Below are 24,166 nucleotides of genomic sequence, written 5' to 3' on the forward strand. Positions count from 1 at the left end.
CACTCAGGGCTCAGAGAACACACCCCGTGCAATGCCACTGCAAAGGGTGACACAGATACGGCATGAGGTAACATAACAAATCACTCACCTGCCTATCAGTAATCCCCCTGCTATTTGCCGAAAATTAGCAACAACTTGAGAACTGTCATTTGTCATAATCACATCACACGTGCTGTTCCGAACGCTGCGTGCCAGAGCGCTTGCTGCGTAAATCACAGTGTTTATTGATACTTCACTGCTGGACTCTCGTCATAATATGTGCTAAAAGCAGCAAAACATCAGTAACCATGTTGATTTTGTGCGAGAAGAAGCACAGAGCAGTCTTAAAGGTCTTAAATTTCTATTAAATTAGTGTATTATTCCTGCGGACAAAAATTCAAATTTTTTCTTTCCTCTTCAACCACTTGTATGTGTTGCCAGAAAATATCCCTTCCTCCCTCCTACGATACCAGGAATGAAGTTTTCTGGGGTTTCTGCTTTGAACTACCCTCTCTCTTAATCAACTGGACCATTTTTCTCACCCTACAGGCTCTCGTGTCTCTCTCTTCAGATGTCAGCGCCCGATCGAGGAGGCTCTGAGGCCCTTAGACTTATTTAAACAGTGCTGAGAGTGAGTATATTACTCAATGCTGAAGTTAGTGGATGAAGATAAACACCATAACCATTCAAGGGTCTCAGTCATTCCTGAGGACTGCGATCCGGAGGTTGCAGCCGTTTCGTAGCCTTAAATATAATATGTAAGGATAGCGATCAGAAAAAAAGCCCGACTGGAATACAGTTCTCCCTCCTTATCTCTCCCCCTGCGCAGAATTTCTGTCTATGGGCTAATGGCTTTATCTCATGCATTAAAATGAACTTTCGAGGGGAGAGAAACAGACAGGAGAACATAAAGAGAAGCAGTTAGACAAAGGAGAGCAGAGGCTAAGAAAGACACAGCAGGTAGGACGATCCCCCAGTGGCCTGAATGTGACTGATATTATTCCATTATCCCTCTTTCTGTTTGTCTCCCTGGGTGACCTTAACCTAAACCATGTTGAAATTACAGTGCACTGGGTTGTCATGCATGAACATGGCATGAAGCTGCTACTTATATACAGCTGCTCCTCCTTTACCCTGATTCCATAATCCTCTCAGACATGTCTCAGGCATCTATTTCCAACCTAATCTCTAGAATAAATGTTGGCATTGTACCTTTCTGCAGACCATGGTTATGCTGAAACGTAACATTTATGCACGTTCAACCTTTATGTTACAATTTTAAGTTATAACGCTGTGGTTAAGGTCTGGTTAGATTTAGACACAAAAAACACTTGGTTAGGATCAGGAAAAGGTCATGTTTTGGCTTAAAATACCAGAGTTTAGTCACCACAAACAAGGCTCGAACAGTGGTCTGCTGCCCGGCAGTCACATGAAGCACCATGAACACAACAAACACATTTTTTACCTGTTGTCACACCTGCAGTATATTATCAATCAATATGAAAGCGCGCAACCGTGATGGCAAAGGCTTACCATATTGAAAAATGCAGGTCATTGAGCTCTGTAAATATTGAACAAACGCTGCGTTAAAGATCAACTTGATGACGCACAGAAAGCGAAATGAGTCCACCGCACACAGTGCTGTCATTAGCCTGATATCAAAATCAAAAGGTTGGAGTCGGCCCTTTGAATAAGTGATGTCAGATCATTTTGTGCCATTTGGAAACTCATCAAAAATCGGCAGGTAACACCTGAACACAGTGTTTTAGATGCATTTCTAATCTGTGTGGAGGAAAAATCAATATTCTCCAAGCATTTTGGTGTAATTATTAAGTAAAGTGTGTTTTCCATTACCTATAAGAGCTGACATGCATGAACTGGAGGGATGAATGAGGAGCCGACAGCTCCAGCAGACAATCGCCTTGCTTGAATCACTGAACGTGATTGATGCTTGTTGGATCAGCTGATGATCAGCTGCCGGGTGCACATGACTTACGGTGCATGTCCTGCCTGAACTAACGCAATGCTTCATTAACTTATTTTATCTATTCTTCTTCCAAGTCCCAGAACGGCCAGGAGAACATTCACTTTACAACTCACGCTGGAGTGCTGTACTCCCCTCATGTGCAAACCGTCATGTGCAAACACAAATCCCAAATAAGCCCTGCTGTCAAATACCTTCATCTGTTCCACACAAAATGCTGCAGGAGAAAGTGCCATTTTTGGAGACACGGTCATCAAGCCGAGAGCAGAAAAATCAGGTCAGAGGAGGCAAAAAAGGATTTGTGTGAAAGTGCAACTGACACTTTTCAAGTTCCTGAAGAAAGTTGAAACTCAGTTTCCAAACAACTCAATAAGCGTTAGATTGCTTGCTCCACTCTGTTGTTGGGTGACTGAATTACTGTACACCTGGATCAATAAAACATTAAGGTGTTAGCAAACACTGGACTCTTCATTGCTGGGTTTTCAAGGTGTTTGAGTTTGAATTTCAGGGCAAATCCACATCCGGGATCTGTCATTTTAATTGATGCGTATTTGCTCGATCACTTGTTTATTCAAGTGAAACAGTGCGGCTCTGCCTTTCATGCCCCATGTGTGGAGGGCAACCCTCTCTGTAAACATGGCTAAAATCAATCATACAATACAATGAGAATCACATATCCCAATCATTTATTATTACAATTGTTGCATAATAAACAGCCTTTTTTTCTTCTGCTAAAAAAAAAAAACAACTCCAACTCTCCTCTCTTGATCTGGAAAAAGCAATCCATGCCTTTACTTCATCACGCTTGGATTACTGCAGCTCTCCATTCTCCTGCCTGAGCACGAGCTCCGTCAGCCCCTGAGGCAACACGGCACAGAACAACACTTGCTTCCCTGCAGCAGCCTCCCCCTAATTTAAGACTTGAATTTGAGATCTTACAGTCAGTTCTGTAAAGCTCAATGACGTCAAGTCTCAAATTATTGACCTTATGACCCTCTACATAATTGAGCATGAAATTTGTCCCTTTGACCTAAGCCTGACATTTTCACACTGTCACTGTCAGAGCCTTTTTTTGCAGACAGAAAAAACGGAAGGATCTTTAAATCTCTGCCCTTAAAAATATCTGTTCAAGAGTGCAGGTGATCTCACCCCGACGTACCCTTTATTCTGTGTTGCACTGTCTCTGCTTTTATCGTCTAGCACTCCTCGAGAGACTTTTCTCTTTGGTTGTAAACGGAGCCAAACAGACACTTTGGTTGCAAGGATTTTCTGTTGTCAGAGAACGACAGCTGTCTTTAAGATACAATGAAAGTGCAAGTAAGCTGCGTGGATCGCTGTTGTTATATCGGTATGAATGATTCTGTGTATGTATGCATGCCTTTCTACTAATGAGAATCTATGTTTCGGGAGTTAAAATGAAATTTGATGGCCACAGAGCGAGTTACGCCTCCGATGCAGTGAAATGAACATTTTCCAGTGTCATGGTGATGCTCAGTTCAGAGCCTGTTAATGTAGACTTACCAAAAATACCATATTAGGCTCCCTATGTCTGTCAGAGCTGTGGATATTTAATGAACACTTTCTAAGAAGCTCTCCCTCTGGGGGTGGACAGAATGAGGATATTTTGGAAATGCAGTTTACTTGTTGGTGTTGCTGATGCACACCAGATCCACATTCAAATCAGTGCTCTGATTTGCAGTCTGTGTGTATACTGTAGCTGCTTGCTGGACGGCATCATTACTGCATGTGCGCGTACCATGGGCTGTATGCAAACATGGATGAAATGAAAGCCAAAGCATCGCCTCCTAAAAAAGAAAAATCAAAGCACACATCAAATAAATATCTCCCAAAGATGATTCTGTCATTTTACATTTTAGTTCTTATCCTGCAGATTTATGTTCAGGTGTTGATTTTTTGGATGAGCGATTTAGTTATTATCTGCTATAAAGAAAGGCATCATGATTGACAGCTCAGGTGTGCTCTTGATTGAGTCAGGTGGGTGTATGGGAGGGACCTCCCCCCTGTTTTGGCCTTGTGTTTGTACAGTGGGAGGAAGTGGAGACACATGATCCGTCTTTATATACAGTCTGTGGTGTGTACAGTTAAAAGGTGCTGCAGAACAGTGAAGATGAAGATTATGGCATTAATAGGGACAACTGTCAATGCTGAAACATTCTTATTTAAAGCAAACTATGATAAGTGCAGGTGAGGTTATACGCCTCAGTGCAGGAGCCCTGTTTGACAAACAACCCAGTTATTCTCCACTAGATTTCATGTTGCTTTTTGAGATCATACATCAAACAGGGGAATGTTTTATCAGGGGTGAGTTTCGGGCTGTATTGACAGAGTGATCACGTTTTGCTGTTGAGTGCACAGTCAATTTTTGGCTTTTTAGAGTCATCAGTGTGAGAGGAGACGTGTCCACGGGGGCCTGACACCGGGATTTAACGTGAGGAAGAGAGCAAAGCTGCAGGATTCTCCTTCAGTTGGAGTGTTTGTACAACAAGATCTGCGTCGTGCAGCCTTGAGATCTGAGATAGCTCCACCATATTCTTAATTCAGTCGTCTGACGTTAAGGCGGCCGAGCAGGTTGTACTGACTGCGTGGAATGAAGAGGGGAACAGTGACTGGCTGCCTTGGTGGACAACAAGAGAAACGTAGGCTGGTGTGAAATGACAATAATGCTGTTATTTGCACTTTCCCACTTCTCTCCTTCTCTTGAACATGCATATTATTATTAGACTAAATATAAGCGTTGTGTCCTTTCTATTTGTCAGGAGTTTTGAGCGGTTTATTTCTGCAAACATGGACTGACTTTACTTTAACTGGTGTTAAGCATGCTGACAGAGCAACACGACCCAGCTTAGTACGTTTTGGTTAAGAAAGTCCTGGCATTTCCCTACAGTTTTAAAATGCAATGCTCAGACGCTGCCCTCCAAGAGGCAAACACTTACTAGGTATGATGAAGCGCTCTGACACTCTGCAGGCGGCGTTTCTCTTTTTAATGTGGGAGGCTGTCACCTCTGCATGCAGCCTCCTCTGATTGTCAAGGACACGACTCACAAACTATTGCAGCTAACAGTTTATGTTCCTCTCAACCATTTAGAAAACTCACTCCTCAGTTTGTAAAAAAACGTTGGCTGATACCTGCCTTTCATGTTAACGACTGCAGTCAACTGAATAACGAGAGCCGCCATCTTTACGCTCAAATCGTTTTTAGATGAATTCCCTTTGCTAACTGCAGTCAGAGGAATAGCACAGACTGTCGGGTATATGCTCAGATAGTTTTATGTGAATCATGAAACAGTGGTTATACAGTATTTATAACATATCAGAGGAAAAGAGGTGCAATGCTTTGGAAAGTTAGGGTTCAGCAGAACAGACTTTGAAGCTCTGCTGATGTTAAATTGTCAGTTTTTGGCATGAGTTGACGTTTTCACCACATTTTCTCCTCAGGGAAGAAGCATCGCCGCTCAGTCGATGCATCGAACATAAACTCATTACACTAAATCTTTTAATGCTGCGTTTATGATGCCGCTTTTCAATTTACAGACTGTATTTCTTCTGAAGCGTGAGGACTGTAACGCAGTCAGCAGCCATTATTCTAGCTTAGCTTTTAGTGGATTGTTCCCAGAATAATGTGAAATGCAATAAAAGAATCTTTGGTCTCCGGAGGATGACGACTCGTCCATCAAACAGACATTACCTTGGCCCGCGGGCAGCGTACATTACAGCTGATGTGGAAGCTACCACTGAAATATGAGCACAGCGTGAAGACTCACAGGATGTGATGTAATTAGAGGTCAACCAACACAACCGCCGAAGCCTTTAGGTGAACTCCCGCCATGTCAGACATCCGTGCCTGTAGGCCTCAAGGGCTCGCTGGAGAGATAAAAAACAAGCAAAATTCATGAGTAAACTCTAATTTATCTTTTGTGTTTAACTGAACTTGATGCCAGTTAACTTCAATTAAGATTAGGTGCTTCTGTTCTGTTTACTAAGGATGAGTCTGTTTCCCTGCCAGTGAAAGCTGACGGAGCGTTTTCATCTGGTTAGTTGTTTTCCTCCTGAGGGAGAGGAAATTAGGAAAGATTTTCAAGCAACATTTTTTAATCTTATTTTCTCGTTTGGTGGATGCAAACTTTGCTCAGTGCTTTTGGCACCAACTTGTTTGGCACGTTTAGGAGAAGGGGAAAATTAGGAATTACAGCACTAAATAAAAAGGCAAACAAAAAACTATACCTTCAATTACAAGACATGAAGCATTTCAGCTACCTAATAACCCAACAGTATCATTATGATATATTAAACATAATAATTACATGATTCAGATCAAATGAATAGTTAATATTGCAAACACACTTTTTCCAAATACTGAACTGTGTTAATATTTATCAGATTTAATTTATTTGCTTAGCTTTACAGAGTTATATCAATATCAACAAAATCAGTTTTTCCTCATTAGTATGCAAATTTAAGCAGCAGCGTCTCCCAAATGTAACGAGAACGTGTATTTAATCAGAGGAGTCAGCATGGATGGATTACAGAGACTCTGTTAGAGGGGACTTTATGTTTTCAGAGTCAAAGAGCTCATCGCCTAAAAAATAGTCCTCTGAAGAAGGGTTGAAGGAAAAGCCTTCACATGAATCTTGGAGATATCACAACAAAGAGGCCATCATGACAGCTTCACAGGGAGTGTCTGTCCCTCAAGGTTTTCTGTAGGACTTTAAGGCTTTAAGACCGACACTGTGCAACATCGGCCCTCTGACTCTGGGGAAGGGGGCTGTATAAATTTCTGTCATATTATCCTGTTAAACCAGACAATTCAGGTGACTGTTCATCTGTTAATAATCTACTATCCATTAGTTCAATGAAGTATGAAGTGAGAACTCACTCTAAAAACTGTGGGAAATTGATTAGTTTGAAAAATGCTAAATAAAATATGAATTTCATTACATTGATGATTCCACCATCAATAAAGACCGTGCACAAGCCTCAACTTATGACATTTATCTGTGTAATTAGCACCTAAAATACTGCACTGTGGGTATTCCTTTGCTAAATTCACCCTTGCTGCACAGAATGCATCAACAGTGCTTAGAGAAACCTGACACTGTGGTGAAGTTGTTAGACTAGTGTGTACTCACGAAATGACCAGTTTGTTTACTTTCATGCCAACACATGGCATTTACACGGCAAATGAAGTCAAACATTTCAATTAAAACATTTACATTTACTAAGTAAGCTGCGGCTAGAGTGTAAAAGGAAGCGTTGTATCTGTTCCCACCATGTTTGTTATCAGTTTCAAAGCAAACGATAGAAATTAGACAAAATCTGCCGCAAGCGCAGACTTATAACTTTAAAAAAATGACTCATGTCTGAAATCAGAGCAGCTACATGAATTCAAAAGGGAAGATATTTGTTGATATCTGAGCTTAAACCTTCAGCCCACAGTGAAACACTTCGGTTCCTGAAGATAAATGTGAAAAGTATGTCAAAAATAATCCAGCAGTCTCTTTTTTTTATTTAATTCTATATCTCATCATCATCTTACACTTCTCCTACCTCTTCCTCATTTTTGCTCATCCTCTTAGCTCCTTTTTTTGCATCTTATGAAAATCTGGTAAAGGAAGTTGGCTTTAATATATTAATATGTCACTTTAATTACAAATAGTAACATTGGCGTTCATTAAAAAGGTCAAACTTCTGTCAAACAAGCGTTATGAACTGCTGTTTAATCCCTCTGAGGCTTTTCTTCCTCCCGTCCCTCAATCCGCCTCTTCCTGCCCCTCTGTGCTCCTCTGACTCGGACACTCTGCCGCCTTCAGTCGAGGGATTTGTGCTGCGATATCCCTGCTCTAACAGGAGGGTTAGCTGGAGGAGGGACGATGAGATTTCATTGATCAGACGCGACAGACTACAGTGGATTGCTTTGATCGTGTCTGTGCTTCAGCTGCGTGCAGGATCAGCCTTTCTCGTTTTTGAAGCATGTCCCCTGCAGCTCTCCCTCGCTTCCTCCACCATCACAGGCCGTCTGCACAGAGTTTGTTTTGAGTCACAAGTTGGGACGCAGTCGGCAAAGAGCGATCTCAAACGCTGTTTATGCACACAGTAAACAGCTCAACATAGGCGGAATTCATCATTTTCTGGGACATTATGGAGTATTTATTTGGTGTTTTTTTTACAGTCCAAAGGACAACCTCAGTGTCCCGCTGTCAGTCTTCCTGTTTGTTTGGTCAGTATAAATAATACTTCCTGTCTTAGGGATGAATGATGGGATTTTATGCTAGTGAATATAAAGCACACAGAAGGTCACTTTAGTCTCACTCGCAATACATTTTCCTCGAGCAAAGACAGTCCTTGCTGTAGAAAAGTTTAAATTCAAGTCAAATATATTTTGGAATACCTCCTGGCCGTAAAGGGTACACTCGTTCACCAGAGGGTATTTCTATGGTGATGCTGCTTTAGTATGCATTGCATTGCTGTTTAGATAACTTCTACTGGAAGCTATTTCAAGTTTAAAAAGTACTATCTGCAAAACCTGACCCTAAAGGTACCTGTGTGGCAGCGATAAAATCGTGTGAAGGGAAATTAATTAACTTCCACTGACCCGACCACAAAATTAAATGAGAAAAGTGAAGTAAGACAAATGCTCGGTGGTGCAGAGTTCCAATGTTTGCTCAACGTTCAGTCACACTCATCATCATCATCTGGTCTATCTGGCCCATCAATCCGTGTTGCCAGGGTTTTCCTGCACAGGGTTTGGTCACGGATGATAGAGTCCCTGCTGATTGACCTACTCATCATCCACAAATGGGTGAGGTGAAGTCAATGGACTCCAGCAGCTTTCTCCTGGATACACCTGCTAAAGATTTTTTCCCCGAATCCAATCTCTGACATCTTTTGTCCACTTTTATCCATGGTGGAAAAACCTGAATGACACGTCTTACATGTTGCTCTCTCAGTTCTTCCAAAGAAAAGAAGGTGAATGACAGCTTTCATTTTCTTCTTGGGAAGTTAATAATCCTTTTTTTTATTTATTAAAATGACAAATTTACATGAGAAAAAGTTTAACATCTTAGCTATTTGCCAGTGAAATTTAAAGGACACACATAATTGATTTATATTTTCTAATATTTTGCTGTGGATTTCTTACACAATAAATGCATTTTTACACCTTTGCATAGTTAATTCAATCTAGTACAGTATATCATAACTAAAGGACAGACTTCATATGCAGCATCATCAGTTTCTGCAGTAACTTTTGTAAACTTGGTGCTGAAGTCAAGTGCTTTTTGAAAATGTCACTTTTGTAATATTTGAAACAGCTGAATGCTACATGCTAAATTGAATAACCTGCCAATAGCCTGCCAGAGTTTGTCAAACACACTCTCTGTTTGTGTGTTTGTCTCCTTCCTGCATTTGTCACACTCCAACACACAGACTGGTCCCAGCTTGCCACAATCGGATAAAACATCAAACGTTAAATGCCAGAATCAGTTCAACGGTCAGCTTGGATTTTTAAAACAATTCACCTCTGGGTGTGTAACCTTATACAAATCACTGATGTCAGGACTCTAAAGTGAGACTTTGCAGAGGCTGTACAGAGGTTCTTTAAGCTAAACGCTAACGTATGTCCAGCAGGCATAACATTTTCTATGTTCACCGTCGGGCATTGGTTGATGGGAATATCATTAGTTTTGCAGGCATTTGCTCAGATACCTGACAATGGTGCTAGATGAGAAGTCATTTCATTGCAATCCTGAAAACTGAAAACTGTTTTCAAGACATTTAACTCAAAGCTACAAATGTCAAACACTTGGTGGTGCTAGAGGAAAGTCAGGGGGTCATTAAAGTCAACTGGCTTCATCTTTCGAGGACCACGACTGTCTGTACCATATCTCACGGTAACGCATCAAATAGTTGTTGACATATTTTAGCCAGGACCAAAGCAATAGACTGATACCCTCCTAACCCTCAGCCATCACCACATTAATTCCACAAGCTCTCACTAACTTTATACTGTCCACCAAACCAAACAGCAATGTGTAGCAATTCAGTTGAAGGAGATCTGGTTGAAAAACAGGTGACCTCAGTGTGTATCAGTAACTGTATCTTTTAAAGAAGAAACTGTTGAAGCTGTTTGAGTCCGAGCACAGCTGTCCGCTGTATTTTTCCAGGAATTTGGTCAACTGAAGCGCAGGATACGATCGACAGAGAGGTGAACAGAGAGGCAACGAAGTGGAAACAAACTCAATCGCTTTTTAAAGGTGACACGTGTTACACATTTACAGTATGACTGTAATTGCTTTGTCATTAAATGTGTGCATATATCATTAACTTCCCCTGGTGGCGAAGAGTCTATCAATACAAGAAGACATCACAGTCAACTCCATATTGACTTTTTCTCCTCTCTGAAAATACAATAATGTGATGGCTGTGAGCCTCCTCTGGCGAGTTACAGTGTTTGTTCTCCTGGTGCCAGGAACTGATAACAACATTTGATTGTCACTTCACCTGTAATTTGTACCTTTATTTCTCCTGTTAGTGCAGTTTTATTGCTGGGCTGCCGAGGGCCGTCAGCAACATTTAAAACTCGTGGAAAACTTTGGATATCTCTTAATTGAGGTGGATGCATGGCGAGCAAAAAGCAGCGAGGCCTGTCTTTTTCAATATTCACCCACAAATAAATGTTAATGCTAATACAGAAAGTGGAAAAAGAAGTAAAAGATACTTTGGTAAAAAAACTAATTTGATGATGCAATTTCAAGATGATGCAATTTGGATGCAATTCATAAGAAGGTTTTAGCAAACTACAAAGGAGTAATTGGAGAGTAAGATTAAGACAGAGAGGAAAATCACCAAATTGTCTTTGGAGAGTGTTTGTCATTCGTTCAAAAAAGCAGAGCTCACTTAAAGTAAGCCTTATCAAATAACAGCCTTAATTTGCACAGACAATCAAGAGGAAAAAACACAGCTTGGTTTCTATTTCTCTTCCCAGAAATTCAGAGTTAGGGTGTTTTTCTTTTTAACCAAACGGCAGCATCAGCACAGTAATTTCCAGTGGGATAATAAATCACCTCCACCCTGGAGACAGACAAACACGGCATGTGTGATGGATAGCCAAGCTGTTAAAATGTGATGGAGACAATACAGCGCTACAGCCTATGCCAAGAGGCATTTTGCCAATATGAAACTACCCATTATCATGAAAAATAATCTTTAGGGAAAAAGGTGATTTAAAACTATGTTGCTCAGGGTGACGACCATGATAGCACCATCGGGGAGGGGGGGGACGCTGAAAATATGTTGGAGTGTGTCGCTTGTGACATAAACACATAGAAGGCAAACCATGAGTAAACACAATCTATTTAACTGACTGCCAAGAGGAAAGACAAATGAGAGAGAAGGAAAAAGCTTGAAAGTGCAAACAGGTTGCAGCAGCTGAAGACAGAAGTGTTATGAAAGAGAGACGCCAGGGAAAACACAAGCAGGTACCGATGCATGACAAAGGCAGGCCGAGGTAAGAGGAATAATATAAGCACATAAAAACTAGTTATGACCTTTAATGGAGCGAGGTGGTTGTGTGGTTGTAACATCCGACCGGGCTGGTGCAGTTGTGTGAGGCTGCAGTGGAGGATGCGTGGGTGGAGCAGGGAATGTATCTTCTCTTCTGGGGTAAATTGTCTGTGACTGCTTCGCGTGTCCATCATTTCCCTCCACAGTCTAATTACAGCCGGTTCCACCTGGCTACACCGCTCTGTCCTCCTCAGTGCACAATGATGGTAACGTACGACGCGCTGAGATTCTGGGACCAGGAGTTAAAGCTGGGACAAACTGCCGCGCTTTACGTCGCAGGCTCACACTCAGCTGCATCCAACAAAATTCGAGAGAGTCGAGTCGGCAGCTTTGCTTTTCAGTTTCTACAAAATTTCCAACACGCATGTTTTTATATTAAATTCAGTGGCATGAATCATTACGCTGCAACAAAAAAGCCAACTTCCTTGAACAGTGATTGGCCAATCACAGCTTAGCAGATCTGTTTGGCAGCTTCTACACATGATGAAGTGGTGAGCATGGGGCTGTAGTGAGTGAGATAGTTTCCAGGGAGGTTTCTTACTGCTTTTTGCTTGCTCTAACGTAAGCTGCAAACATCAGCTTGTCCAGCTAACTGGCTCGCTACCTACAGTAGAAATCTACACTTCCCAGTCCAAGTACATATCATCAACAAACTACTTTGTAAGGCCCATGCATGGTAGCATTTTACCTCTGTGGGGTAGAGTCAGCAGCTCTGTCCTATTTATTCAATATGGAGAAGTTCACACTCTAGCAACTCCTGCTAAAGTTGTTATTGAAGATTGTGCTATGTTTGCCAAAACATGCAGCTCACTTCTCATCCTAAAACCCTTTTCCAGGATACGTCTAACCTCCTTCTTGCTTATGCAAGTATGCAAGCAAAGGAGCCACACTGGATTGCGTTAGAATGTAATAACAGTCTGATTTTACATTTTCCTTATGCAAGTGCACCCATTAGAACCCTTTTTACAGGATATTTGCTTGAAAACAAGTCATCCAGAGACGTTGTCGTGGTTTTAAGAAACCTATGGAACTAAACTGCTAGCTAGCTGTAGCTGGTAAATAAAGAATTTCAAGTGCCACTGTTATCATTTTAAACTGCATATGTGCTATGCAGCAGGGCTTAACAAGCGGCGTCCAGCAGCTATCGCTTTATCTGGTCATTTCTTTTCATTGAGTAGCCCGTCATTATCTCCGAGCCGGCGTGCAGCACAGGCATCTGAACGCAGACCTTTCCTCAAACATCAGCAGCTCCCTTTAACATTTCCTAAGATCTAAGAGAGCTGCTCCTAAGATGCATCACAATGAAAAGTCCCTGCCTTCACTGTTTAATGAGAGGAATGCTCTTTTCTTCTTCTTTCCAAATAATGATGGATACTGGATGGATAACCTGAATAATGGAGCAGGGAGACTCACTTCATCAAGCAACAGATTCTTGCCTTCAACTCCCTGCTTTCTGTTATCATTATTCCCGAAACTCATTTGAAAGCCACCATTCAGGCTAATTCAAAATGACTTTTAAAAGAAAAATTGTCATTAGAAAAGAAAAAAAAAAGTTGTTTGGCGTAAATTAAGATTGGTATATGAAGGTGACGCCTTTGAAGAGACAGGAGCAACACAAACAAAAATCCACCGGTGCTGCCTTCAGGTGTCAACGCTCAGTATGTTAACATATTCAAACAGCATCATTCAGACAGCACGCGAGAACTGCTGGCACACATTTACACCTACAAACACCGTGGAAAATAATTAGTCATTACAATATCTTATTATTTTCAACCTTTAAGCCTAATTGCGCAACAGGGGGATGATACTCAGAATTACCCTGTCTTTTGTGGTCTCATTAGCAAGTGAAGGGATTCATTTTAGGCTATGAAACCCCAGCCACCTCAGTTGAATAACAAGTGGTCCACATCGGAATGCACGGTGAGCATTTGCTTGACATCACCGAGGCTTTGGCAATCACCCCTTAAATAAATAAATAATCAACTTATTACAAATCCTGACAATTATCATCGAGTGTACCGATTAAAGTGGTGACAGCTGACAGCGTTTCAAAATTAAGCCATAGCTCTAATTAAACAAGACAGAGTATGCTGTACGACTTTTATGCAGTGTGACTTAATAATGCGTCCAAATCGCTTTGTCAGATATGATTTGCTGCATAAAATAGACGCATAAAGCAAACTGGACTTTGTAGTGCTCTGAAAATAAAGCACAACAGATGGAGGGTATGAATGAGGGATGACAAGCATGGAGCCTTCCAGCTGTACAGAAGCTACCATGTCTATCAGAGGAGGCACATGCCAATACATTTAACAGCATCCTCTGCAAGGGACAGGCAGCAGCTCAATAAGGAGGCAGAATTACTCGCAGCTGAGAGTCAGCACCCATCTACCTCCAGACACTTTGGTGATGGGGCACTTTTCAGCCGTCTTCGACAGCCGGACAAACGGGCGACGGCCCAGCACCGAACGCCGCGACTCCGTGCGCCACGTTTCAGCGATCCCGGTCGCTCAAGGAGAACGAGGGAGGACTTCCCCAAAAGTGAGAGAGTCTTCACAACATGGAGTCACTTCAAACTCAGATTGAGAGCGTTCCAAGGCACTAGGCTGAAAGACACTTCCATAAAAGAAATCCATTAAGGGAGCTTGGCTCTTCCTCCGAGGACACATCAGTCACTCCCAGCCAGAGCTGCAGGGAATCAGCAGACTACGTGCACTGTATTGAGAAGAAACGCCTCTTAATACTACCACACATTTTATATTATGTCTTTTATGCTTTGCTCACAATGCTGACAATCAGTCAGCTCCTCAGCTGGTGGCTGCAGTGCAGAGCTTCTTTTTTTTTTTTTTTTTTGCTGATTCATTATAAAACCTTTCTGAGGTGAACATGCATTTAGGGTGTCGCGGACAGGCAGAGCTAATGCTTCATGTGAGGGATGAAATAGCGTTCTAACTGTAGGAGGTGAGACAACAGAATCGAGTGAGCGTTTTATAACCTGAGCGCCTCCTAAGTAATGAAATACTGCCATGTGAGACATTTACTGCCGCGAACCTTAAATTATCCACGCAGCCATTTGGAAGTCAGATTTCCGGCCTGTGTGGCTGAGGACATATTTTATGGCCTTCTCCTGCACTTCCCCGCTTGGGAATTGAATTTGATGATATTACACTGCACATGTGACCTGTATTAAGTCTGCGAACAAACAAATGACGCGCTATTTTTGGCTACTGGGTCAGGTGTCAGTTACACCGCCGTCCCGGTGATTGTGTTAGCGCACGGGGTGACTTTACCATGCGACTGCAGAGCCGCTTACACATCGAAGCAAACCTCAGTTTGTTATGAAACGCGTCTTGGCTTAGTCATGTCTGAGTAATGCCAAGTATTGGCCACCCAAACAGAGGACAAGATTGTGGCTTGTGTTGAAATGTTGTGAGATCGAGAAAAAAAATAAACAATAACAAACTGAATTAATATCTGCCATCGCTGTGGAAAACTTGAATTTTAGAAGATGTAGTTTGCAAGCATACAGGAACGTGCACACGGCTGTGTGCAGTGTGTAAACAATCAGAGATACAAGCTAAACATACAGCCTGAATAACAAGCTAATAGGTCAGGTTTCTGGTCATTTGAATCTCATTTCAATTCTAGCAGCAAGCAACGGCGAGAATATGACCTCCAAGTCTCGGGAGGGGGGCAAAGCACAAACAAACCAATACACATCACCATGTCAGCTGCAGAACAGACCTGTCTGGCATGTCATGCTGCAGTAATTTCAAGCTGCAACTAATGTCACTATTCAATCTTCTATCCGGTCAAGTCCAATTAACTCCAGTGGATGTGCAGTCGCTTAACGGGATCCCATCTTCTGTCATGTGTCCTCTAACCCACCATGTGCATGAGCTTTTGCCACAGAGAGGCGATAACTCTAAGACACATGGCTATAGATTTTATAAACCATGCACACTTATCATTAGTCTGACTGTGCGACAGCCCCTTGGACAAAGGACAGCTGCATCTCCTCCAGCAGCACTGCATGCTCGCTCTCCAGCTCCAGTCTCTGTTCTGATGAACCCACACCGCCCTGCTCTCTATCCTCCCTTCTTCACTTTCAAGGTTCTCTTTCTTTAACCATCATCAATCTCTATCCCCCAACTTCGCTTTTCTCTTGATCTGCCCCTGCTTTTCCACATCCCCATCCTGTCCTCGCCTTTAGTTTTCTCCCTTCCTTCCAGAAGCTAGTGAAACAGCCACAGCCTTTGACCACTTCTGTTGTTCACATCCACAGATGCCCATGTCAGCTTCAGTACGGTACTGTCATCCTCAGCCAGATACCTATGAAGATGATGAGATAGGAGCATTTGATTTCAGACATGCTGAAATTATGAATTAAAAACACAGACGGATTTTGGCTGTGGGGGATCACTTTGAAGTGACTCTGATCTCTGCAACTTCATGCCGCGGCTTTGATTAGAGCAGCTGGGTACAAATCTGCATTTCCATACATCGTCACGGGCCGAGCGTTAAATACTGAGAAACAAGGACAAATTCATGGTTCAGGCAGCACCCGAAGGCATTGGCTTTTGCATTATGTTGTCCTGCTGAAGCCATTAACACCATGTCACTGGGGTGTTTCTCCGTCAATGACTACAGACAGACGAGGGTATCGGGATCCTCATCGGATCAAAGCTCATCGTCTAAGCTTTTGTCTCCATCAGTGGCAGGTGCAGCTGCAGCAGCTGCTGGGCAGTATTTATTGCATTCATAGCTGCAGAAATTTTGACTCTTACTGGGTCCACATGTGTGGAGAGACACGGTGCAGTGGAAGTGAGGCGAATACACACACAAACCAATACAACACGGAAACTGGGTGAGACAGGAAATCAAGACAGAAATCCATTAGTCGAGTTAGTCGTAGGAGCTGTTTCATTGACGTTAAGGTGGATTGACTGCATTGTGCAAGTGAAAGTGTTTTCCTGTTGTGTGCTTATAAAGGTGAACATGACTTTATCTTTATCTTTATTTAACTCTAACTAACTCTTCTCGCTCATGAGCTAGAGCCAATTTTGTTTAAAAGAGCGAGAAGGAAAGACATTTCACTTCCATTTATACCTGAAAAAAGACGCTTTTTATCATTACGCATTAAGTGCACAAGAGGATCAGCAAATTATGCTTCAGGAAACTCTGAACTTCTGTTCACACAGAGCGCAACGTGATCAACGAGGCATTCATTTCCTAAAGAACTGAGAAACCAGCAGACGAACGGATGCCCAGCAAGTCTGTCAGCTGTGAAAAGTGAGTCATCGGTCATCTCAACTGCAGATTTTCATCTTTCATTCAAAGCTCAGAAATTCTCCAAAACGTTTATTAGGAAGATTCAGGACGACTTATCTGAACAAAATAATACAACTTTTGTACTAAAGTACAGAAAGCACTCCCTATGCAGCAGAATGGCCCCCATCAGAGTTACATTAGCGTATATTTTATGATGATTATTATTAATGCATTAACATCTTCACTGCATTTGTTGCAGCTGGTTGAGAGGGAGCTTATTTTTAACTACAATGATCAATGTTCTATCAACTGGTCCTATGTTTTGTATGTAAAATAAGATAAATGTAGTAAAGTAAAAAATGATGATATTCCTCTCTGAAATGTGAAGTAGAAGAATAAAGTGGTGTCGAATTCTGTGTAAATGTAATAAATGTGAGTCTGTGTCGTCAGTTATGATCTATCACTGTTAAGATAATACTGTGAAATGATTTGAAAGGCGAAGCAACTCCGCTGCATTAAAATACAGCATCTTTACGGTCACGCCGTGTTTTTCTTTACATTAAATAAACGGCACGAGACCTTTGCAGTCAGAGCCTGCGACAGCGTGCACTGATCGACCAGTTGTCAAGATCATGAGGTGAAGAAAATCCATTAAGAGTTCATTCAAAGTAAATCTTTTCTGCTCCATGCCATGAGTTTGGAAAGTTAGCAGTTTCATAGCTGAACTGCATGCTAGTCAAAACTCTCTCCAGCCTGTCTTCCCCTCTGAGTACATACCAGAGCTCCTATTTCCTTCTCAATAGGCTTCTCCTCTGCCTCATACTGCAGGGGTTTGTGTCCCTCAGTATTGGATCCCGACCAATAACACAGTACCTTGCCATATAATGCTGATGGAGGGCTTTCTATGCCATCTGCCAAACAGTGCTGTAAGGTTATTTCTGACTAAATCCAGTATGCAGTGTAAAGGCAGGAAGGAGAAAGGAGGCAGAGGAGGAAACAGAAGGCAAGAACTGGAGGAGGATAATGATCTTTTTTTTCCTCTAACCGCTGCCATTCCTCAAAGCAACAATGGGATGGAATATGATGAGATGTCAGAGCGCAGTTTGAGCCTTCCTGCTGAAATCCACTGGGATGAACAATAATCCACCCAACTATTTAAATCTTGGCTTTCAAATCTAATCAGACTACTTCTAAATGAGCTGAATTCAGTCTGCAAAAAAATTTATTTTTTTTTTACCCAATCTGAACAGCACTTTGAACTGATCATGAATATTCAGACCTCAGCCGACTTGAACTGACCTCAGTCACTGGGTGAAGTGTCATGTTGAAAAGCCGGCATGTTTGACTGGGCATAAAAATCCATTTTAACACAATGTTAGCTCTCTTTTTTTTTGCAAAGAAAGCAGGCAGCACTCGCTTGCAAATCAAATTCTCTTGATTTAGGGTCTGTTGAGGTTAATATTTTGGTGAAACTGGCCGGTTATGTCCCCAGAGGAAGATTTAAACTAAGTGCATTAAGCCAAGGAAATCTGTGACTAACACAAGCATCCCCAGGGAAGAACAACCCTCCGGAGAGCTTTTTTTCCCCTGCCAAAAGGGAATAGACTGAATCAATGGAGTGTCATTAATTGCGGGACAGGGTGGTATTCTTGGCTCCAGTAATTCACAGAGGAAATGGCTGTGAGCATTATTCCACCGCACAAATCACACTGGCAGTTAGCTTAGCTGATGGACAAGGGGCAGCCGGGCCTGAATGTTCCTGAAAAATGAACAAGAAATTATACATTAGAGCTGAAGCTCCATTAAAGTCACATTATCTGAATCTGGCCAAAAATCTGAGGAGTACTTTCCTCTCCACATCCATCCTTCTGTCTTTCTCATAGGTTCTGGCTTTAAGTAAGGCTAAGGCAGGGTGACAGCATGGGCAGTGACAGTATTAGATCTAAATATTAGGCAATTTCATACTGCAATATCAATATATATCATAATCTGGTGAAGTTTCATTAAAGTCTGTTGTTTAGGACTATAAATAACAATTAGAGCTTTCACAATTTCTCAGTTACTTGATTAGTCAATCGACAGGAATTGTCAAGAGTCATTTTTCAAGCAAAATGCCAAACATTTTCTAGTTTTAGCTTCACAGCTGAGAGGATTTCCTGCTTTTCTTTTGTCATATAGGATATTACACTAAATATCTTTGGAAAATAATCATTAGTTGCAGCCCGACTAATAATTACTTTCATTACTGATTAATCATTTGGCCTATAAAATGTTGAATGAAAAATGGCCGTTGTAATTTCCTGAAGCACAAAAGGTCGTCTTCAAATTGCTTTGTCTGACCGACCGAGTTTATCAATCAAATCAGCAAATTCCCACATCTGGCAAACCTGCTTTTTGCTTGAAAAGTCACCAAAGTTATTAATCAAAATAACTTCAAATAATTTTCTGTCAACTGACTAATTAGTGAATCGTTTCAGCTCTACTGTTGATAAATGGCCGGTGAATTGCTATTCGTACATCACCACACTGATTCAACAAGCAAACACAAACCCAACACCGCCATAAAGGCGTTCTGCTCACTGATTTGCATCATTGCCCACAATAACACTTGCAGATATCAAAGAGATAGACGCCACAGTGCAAATCTCTAACACTACATGTCGTCGTTCACACGACAACAATTCATCCAAATCTGTCACTGGCAGAATCAGCACGCCAGATTCTTTGCAAATTCAGCTTTTACAAATCATAATATAAATACATGTGCATGAACAACGAGTTGGCAAACACAGCAGAGGGTAAAACACGCTGCATACCATCCTCAATAACTCAAGATTATGTTTCCTCAGTACGCTCGGAAATTACTGGGATTCCAATTACTTTTCATATGTTCTCATCTTGATTTACTGCAAATGACAAGTGAGAACTGAACTTGTGTTTTAGCTTATTTTTAGAGAGAAATTCTCCCTCCGAGTGCTGTATCAATGTTTGGAGACAGAGGGAGAGGTGCTCAGCATGTGCGATCGCTCGTGCACCCACACACATGGTGGGTACCTCATAAAGAAAGCCAGCTTAAGAGCCTATGGCTGCTCAGGCATAACACTTTCCATGCATACAGTTCGGAGAGGAGGGAGGTAATGAGTTGAATTACTTTGCTAAATGGCGGGGCCTGGTGCTCTGGAGTATAACAGAGTGCAGGGGTGACCTCAGGAGGCCCTGCACTTCATCGGCTCTCTTTCTCTCTGCTGATGGGCAGGATTCAGCTGGGATGATATCAGCAAGGTTAAACAGGATCACTGACCGGTGGAGAACACGGAAGGGGCTGAGGAGGAAAGCGTTAGTCCAAAATGTCATTACTCTCATAAATTTGCAAGTTATTAAAATATTATAGAGGGATATCTACAATTTCTGGATATCCACAGTTTTTCTTGATATTAAGACATATGTGAGGAGTGGGGAAAAAAGCTATACCAATTACTTCCAAAGTACATTAACATAATTACCCAGAAAAATTAAAATATTATTTCCATTGATGAGATGATTGAGGAGAGAAAAGACAGTGAGAGAAGCCAGACTGGGGAATAGATAATTGAGAGCATTAACTTCATTGGGCTTTAGTTGAAGTAAGGGGGTGGGAGCAGGGTAATGCAATCATTGGCTTTCTGTAAAGTCAAACGCTCTCTGGGTCTGATTTAAACGGCCACATTAGGGATTTAAAAACAGCTAGACAAGATGGATGGAATCTTAAACATGCAAGTTAATTGCTGTTAGCCATAAAGACAGAGGATTCGTCAACATAGATGTAGATAACGTGACATGGTGGGCAGAAGCTAATACACCAAATACCAAAATCAATCACCCCGTGTCTGAAGCATGTTGCAAATTTTAAAGCAAACTGTGTGTGTGAGAGAGAGAGATGAGAGAACTTAATCATGAAAGCTTAATAATGATTAATGGCAAATTACTTAAAGCATTAAGCTTTAAAGGTCGTACATGGGAAAAACTCTATGGGTGATTATGTTAATGAGAGCACATTTCCTCTCGCGGCTGTTTCAAAGCGGAGCCTACACAGGTGGGTTGATGTTCCCGCTCGGAGCCAGACGAAGTGAGGAGGGCTTCGGGGTTAGTGCGAGGCCAGTCGCACTCACCGCATGTGTGCATGCTTGTGGGTGTGTGTTCGCATGCGTTTATCCGTCCATCTCTGTGTCTGTGCGTGTCTGCATTTTTTATCAGGGTCTGATCCAAGTGCCTCCAGATGCTGGTGCCATTTGCTCCCCTGCCAATCAAAGGCCACAGCAGAATGCCAGTCCCTCAGAGCCCTGCTTTACAGGCGGCTTACCTGTATGTCAGCATTACTCGGATACACACTGTGCTCTACCCCTGTAGCAGCAAAGTCACACAAAGGGAAGATTTTCTCACAGTTCAAGCTCCATTTATAAATTGTGAGCAATAGGCATGAAACATTGTTCTTAAGTGAATTCTGCTCAGTAATAAATACGCATAATCTGATTACTATGAAGCAAAACTGCCAGGATTAAAAATCTTTGTTTTAATCCTTCAGATTTCCGTTCTGTGATTACTGGCAGTAAAGCTAAAGCTGCTTTCAGATGATAAGAAATTTGCTCTTCGCTCGCTGCCAGGTAGGGCACAGAGCTAAGCTAGCTTTAGCATTGGCACTTTATGCCTGTGGTACACATCTGTCTGCTGACATGACTTTTCCTCACAAGATCTTAGCATGCTTTTAATGTTGTGTTATAGAGTTGTGGGAGTAGGAGTTTTTCCTCTATCGCTCTCTACACCTGCTTGCATGTGTTGCTTCTGGCTACGTCACTGCAGCGGCCAATGAGGTCAAAGTTGAAATAATCTGATGTTTGACGGCACTCAGTGGCAACTTCTTGCATGCATTGCTTCCTGTGAATCTCTTGTGTATGTGCACACCATCTGAATCCAGCACGGGAATGACAGACTCTGCCTCTGACAATGCAGACCGCTATATAAAGAAATAAAAATGAGTGTGAATAGATTTGCTGGCTACAGCGTAATAAACACCAGCTGTAAACAAAATCAAGAACTGGCTTTGATGATGAAAATCTTCGAGTTTACAACTTTAAACAGGCTGTTCCAAATACAAAAATGATAAAATCAACCCTTATCAAGCTTTTCCCACTGGGATCACACAAAGTAAGAACAAACACAGCATCCTCACCTATCACTGCTGAAGTCAAACGAGCTTCTGCAGAGATAATGGCTCTCAAGGACTGGCACGCAATGAAATTAAGTGTCTGCAGGTTAGACACCTCTGACGCAGCAGGTTAATGGAAAACACACCAACAGAACATGGCAGCAGCTACTGGAGCCTGTGTTGTCCACATACTTCTTCACACCCATCATTCACCTTATCCAACATCAAAAGGTGAGATGAGAAAGCAAGGGAGGATGAGATACTCACATCATCTCTGACATTTACACACATCAAGTTGTTGCCCTGTGGATGTTTCACAAAAGGCCACTTGATTGCAACACATAAGACGCAGGTACTGACCGACCGCTCAGGTTTTATTCTGGTAATTCCAAATTCTATCTTCTCTGCAGACCTGCACCTTGACCAAAGGCCTTTATCAACTTCCATCCATCTTTGATGAACTATTTTTTTGTAGCTCTGTTATATTTCAAAGCTTTGACCGAAAACCAGCAACAAATAAAAGGAGAAATTCAGGGAATGACAACAGTGCAATAAACAGCCTTAACGTACGTCATGGAGAAACGCATCCGTCCCAATTGCATTGCTGATTCTGGCACAGATTAGCATAGCCTGTAAAGAATTGCTGACATCACTAAAACAGGCTATACTAATTAAAGCCAGAATCATCAATTCAGATCTTCGGACACCTTGACCCCTAAAAATGAAAGAGAAGCTACAGTTGGAAACAAATCAAAGGTTAGCATCAGAAGGTGAGTAGATGAGAGGAGGACAAAAGAAACATGAGAAACTGGATGCTTCCTTTGCAAGCACATTTAAGAATAACAAAACTCCAAATTCTGGGTTAAATACGACAAAATTTGCTCATTACGTACAGCACACGTTAATTTCCCACCCTGTTAATGGGAAAAGGGAATCAAACCGTTTTTGTTTTCACACCACTTAAACCTGTTGTGTTAGACTTCTTCCCTTTTCCCACCGTGAGTGTTCAACACATGGTTCATTTTAGTTCAGAGCAGCAAAGGTCCGCATGACAGATGTCCCCTTGTTCTATAAGCAAGTCTTTATCGCACATAAGCCATATTTGTGAATTATACCTCACACAATGCATTACACCAGGAGCAGCTTCCTCAACGACACCTCGCCTATAATGGATGGGCTGGTGAAAGAGAAATGAGGGGAGCATTAGAAAGTAAAGGAGAAGAGTGGGGTGTGACAGAAGACAAATGAACAGAGAACTGGGTCTTGGATAAGGGAAACATACATCGTGTGTCAGACCTCGGCTCTGTGTAGACTAAGCAAAAATATTCCAGGATTTCCCACACAGAGGGAAACAGCAATGTCTAGGAAAGATGAGTCAAAAGCTCCAGTAATGAAGATGTTTTACTGGCTTTGACTCTCAGACTTATATGTCAACGAGATGACGTTCCCTGTGTTTGGTTTGGTTTGCTCTTTAAAACCTCCGCGGATAAAACTCCTCCGACTGCGCCAGTGTGTCAGAATTGTCCGACGGAACAAATCGGCGCTCAAGATGCTCTGCTCAGACGTCTCAGTCCTTTACCATCTATCTGTGGCTTAGCGCGGGTGAAGGCTGTAATCATTCGTCATGATAATGATACTGACCCAAGACGCAATGTTCGGCAGATACAGGTTACCGATTCATCACCACGCCATTATGACGCATGCCTAGATCTCTATCGCTAACGTTGAATAGGAAAAATTCCTCAGGGGTTGTGTAAACCAAATAACTAAAGCGCTTTGACAGAAGGTCAAAAGACAAAAGGAAGAAAGTGTGTTAGGTCCTTTTCAAGATTGTGTCTGATTGGTGGCTTGTTAAGTAATCTGAGACACTGGAAAGAAAGTCATACTTGACATGCTTAAAAGACGTTTATTTTCCATATGAGGCTCTTCTTATTTGCCACTTTGCCACTTCTTCTGCCACTGAATTGATGAACTACAAAGTCAAATACATCAAATATAAGTTGGAGGCACTTCTTCACTTGTGTATCTGCGGCATACACAGTTTGGTTTTGCACTGGACAATGCAGATAAGGACTCCTGTAGACTGTATACTGCCTCAGGATAATATTGTGACATTTTCATTAACAAGACTCTACGGCCGTGTTAGCAGCTCTGTGAGACTGCACTCG

General features: G+C 41.9%; 1 protein-coding gene across 2 annotated transcripts in view; it reads right to left on the reverse strand.

Moving 5' to 3' along the window:
- The window catches only part of chrm3a (cholinergic receptor, muscarinic 3a), a 77,554-nt gene that overhangs the window by 18,100 nt on the left and 35,288 nt on the right, over positions 1-24,166 (reverse strand). Inside the window, exon 3 of one of the 2 annotated variants that reach the window (XM_041947416.1) lies at positions 5,746-5,845. The exons of the other annotated variant lie outside the window; for it this stretch is intronic. The gene's annotated coding sequence lies outside the window, so the exon portion shown is untranslated. The remainder of the gene's footprint in view (positions 1-5,745; positions 5,846-24,166) is intronic. 2 annotated transcript variants of the gene reach the window in all.

Source organism: Chelmon rostratus, chromosome 11 (genome assembly GCF_017976325.1).
Source record: "Chelmon rostratus isolate fCheRos1 chromosome 11, fCheRos1.pri, whole genome shotgun sequence".
Taxonomy (NCBI): Eukaryota; Metazoa; Chordata; class Actinopteri; order Chaetodontiformes; family Chaetodontidae; genus Chelmon; species Chelmon rostratus.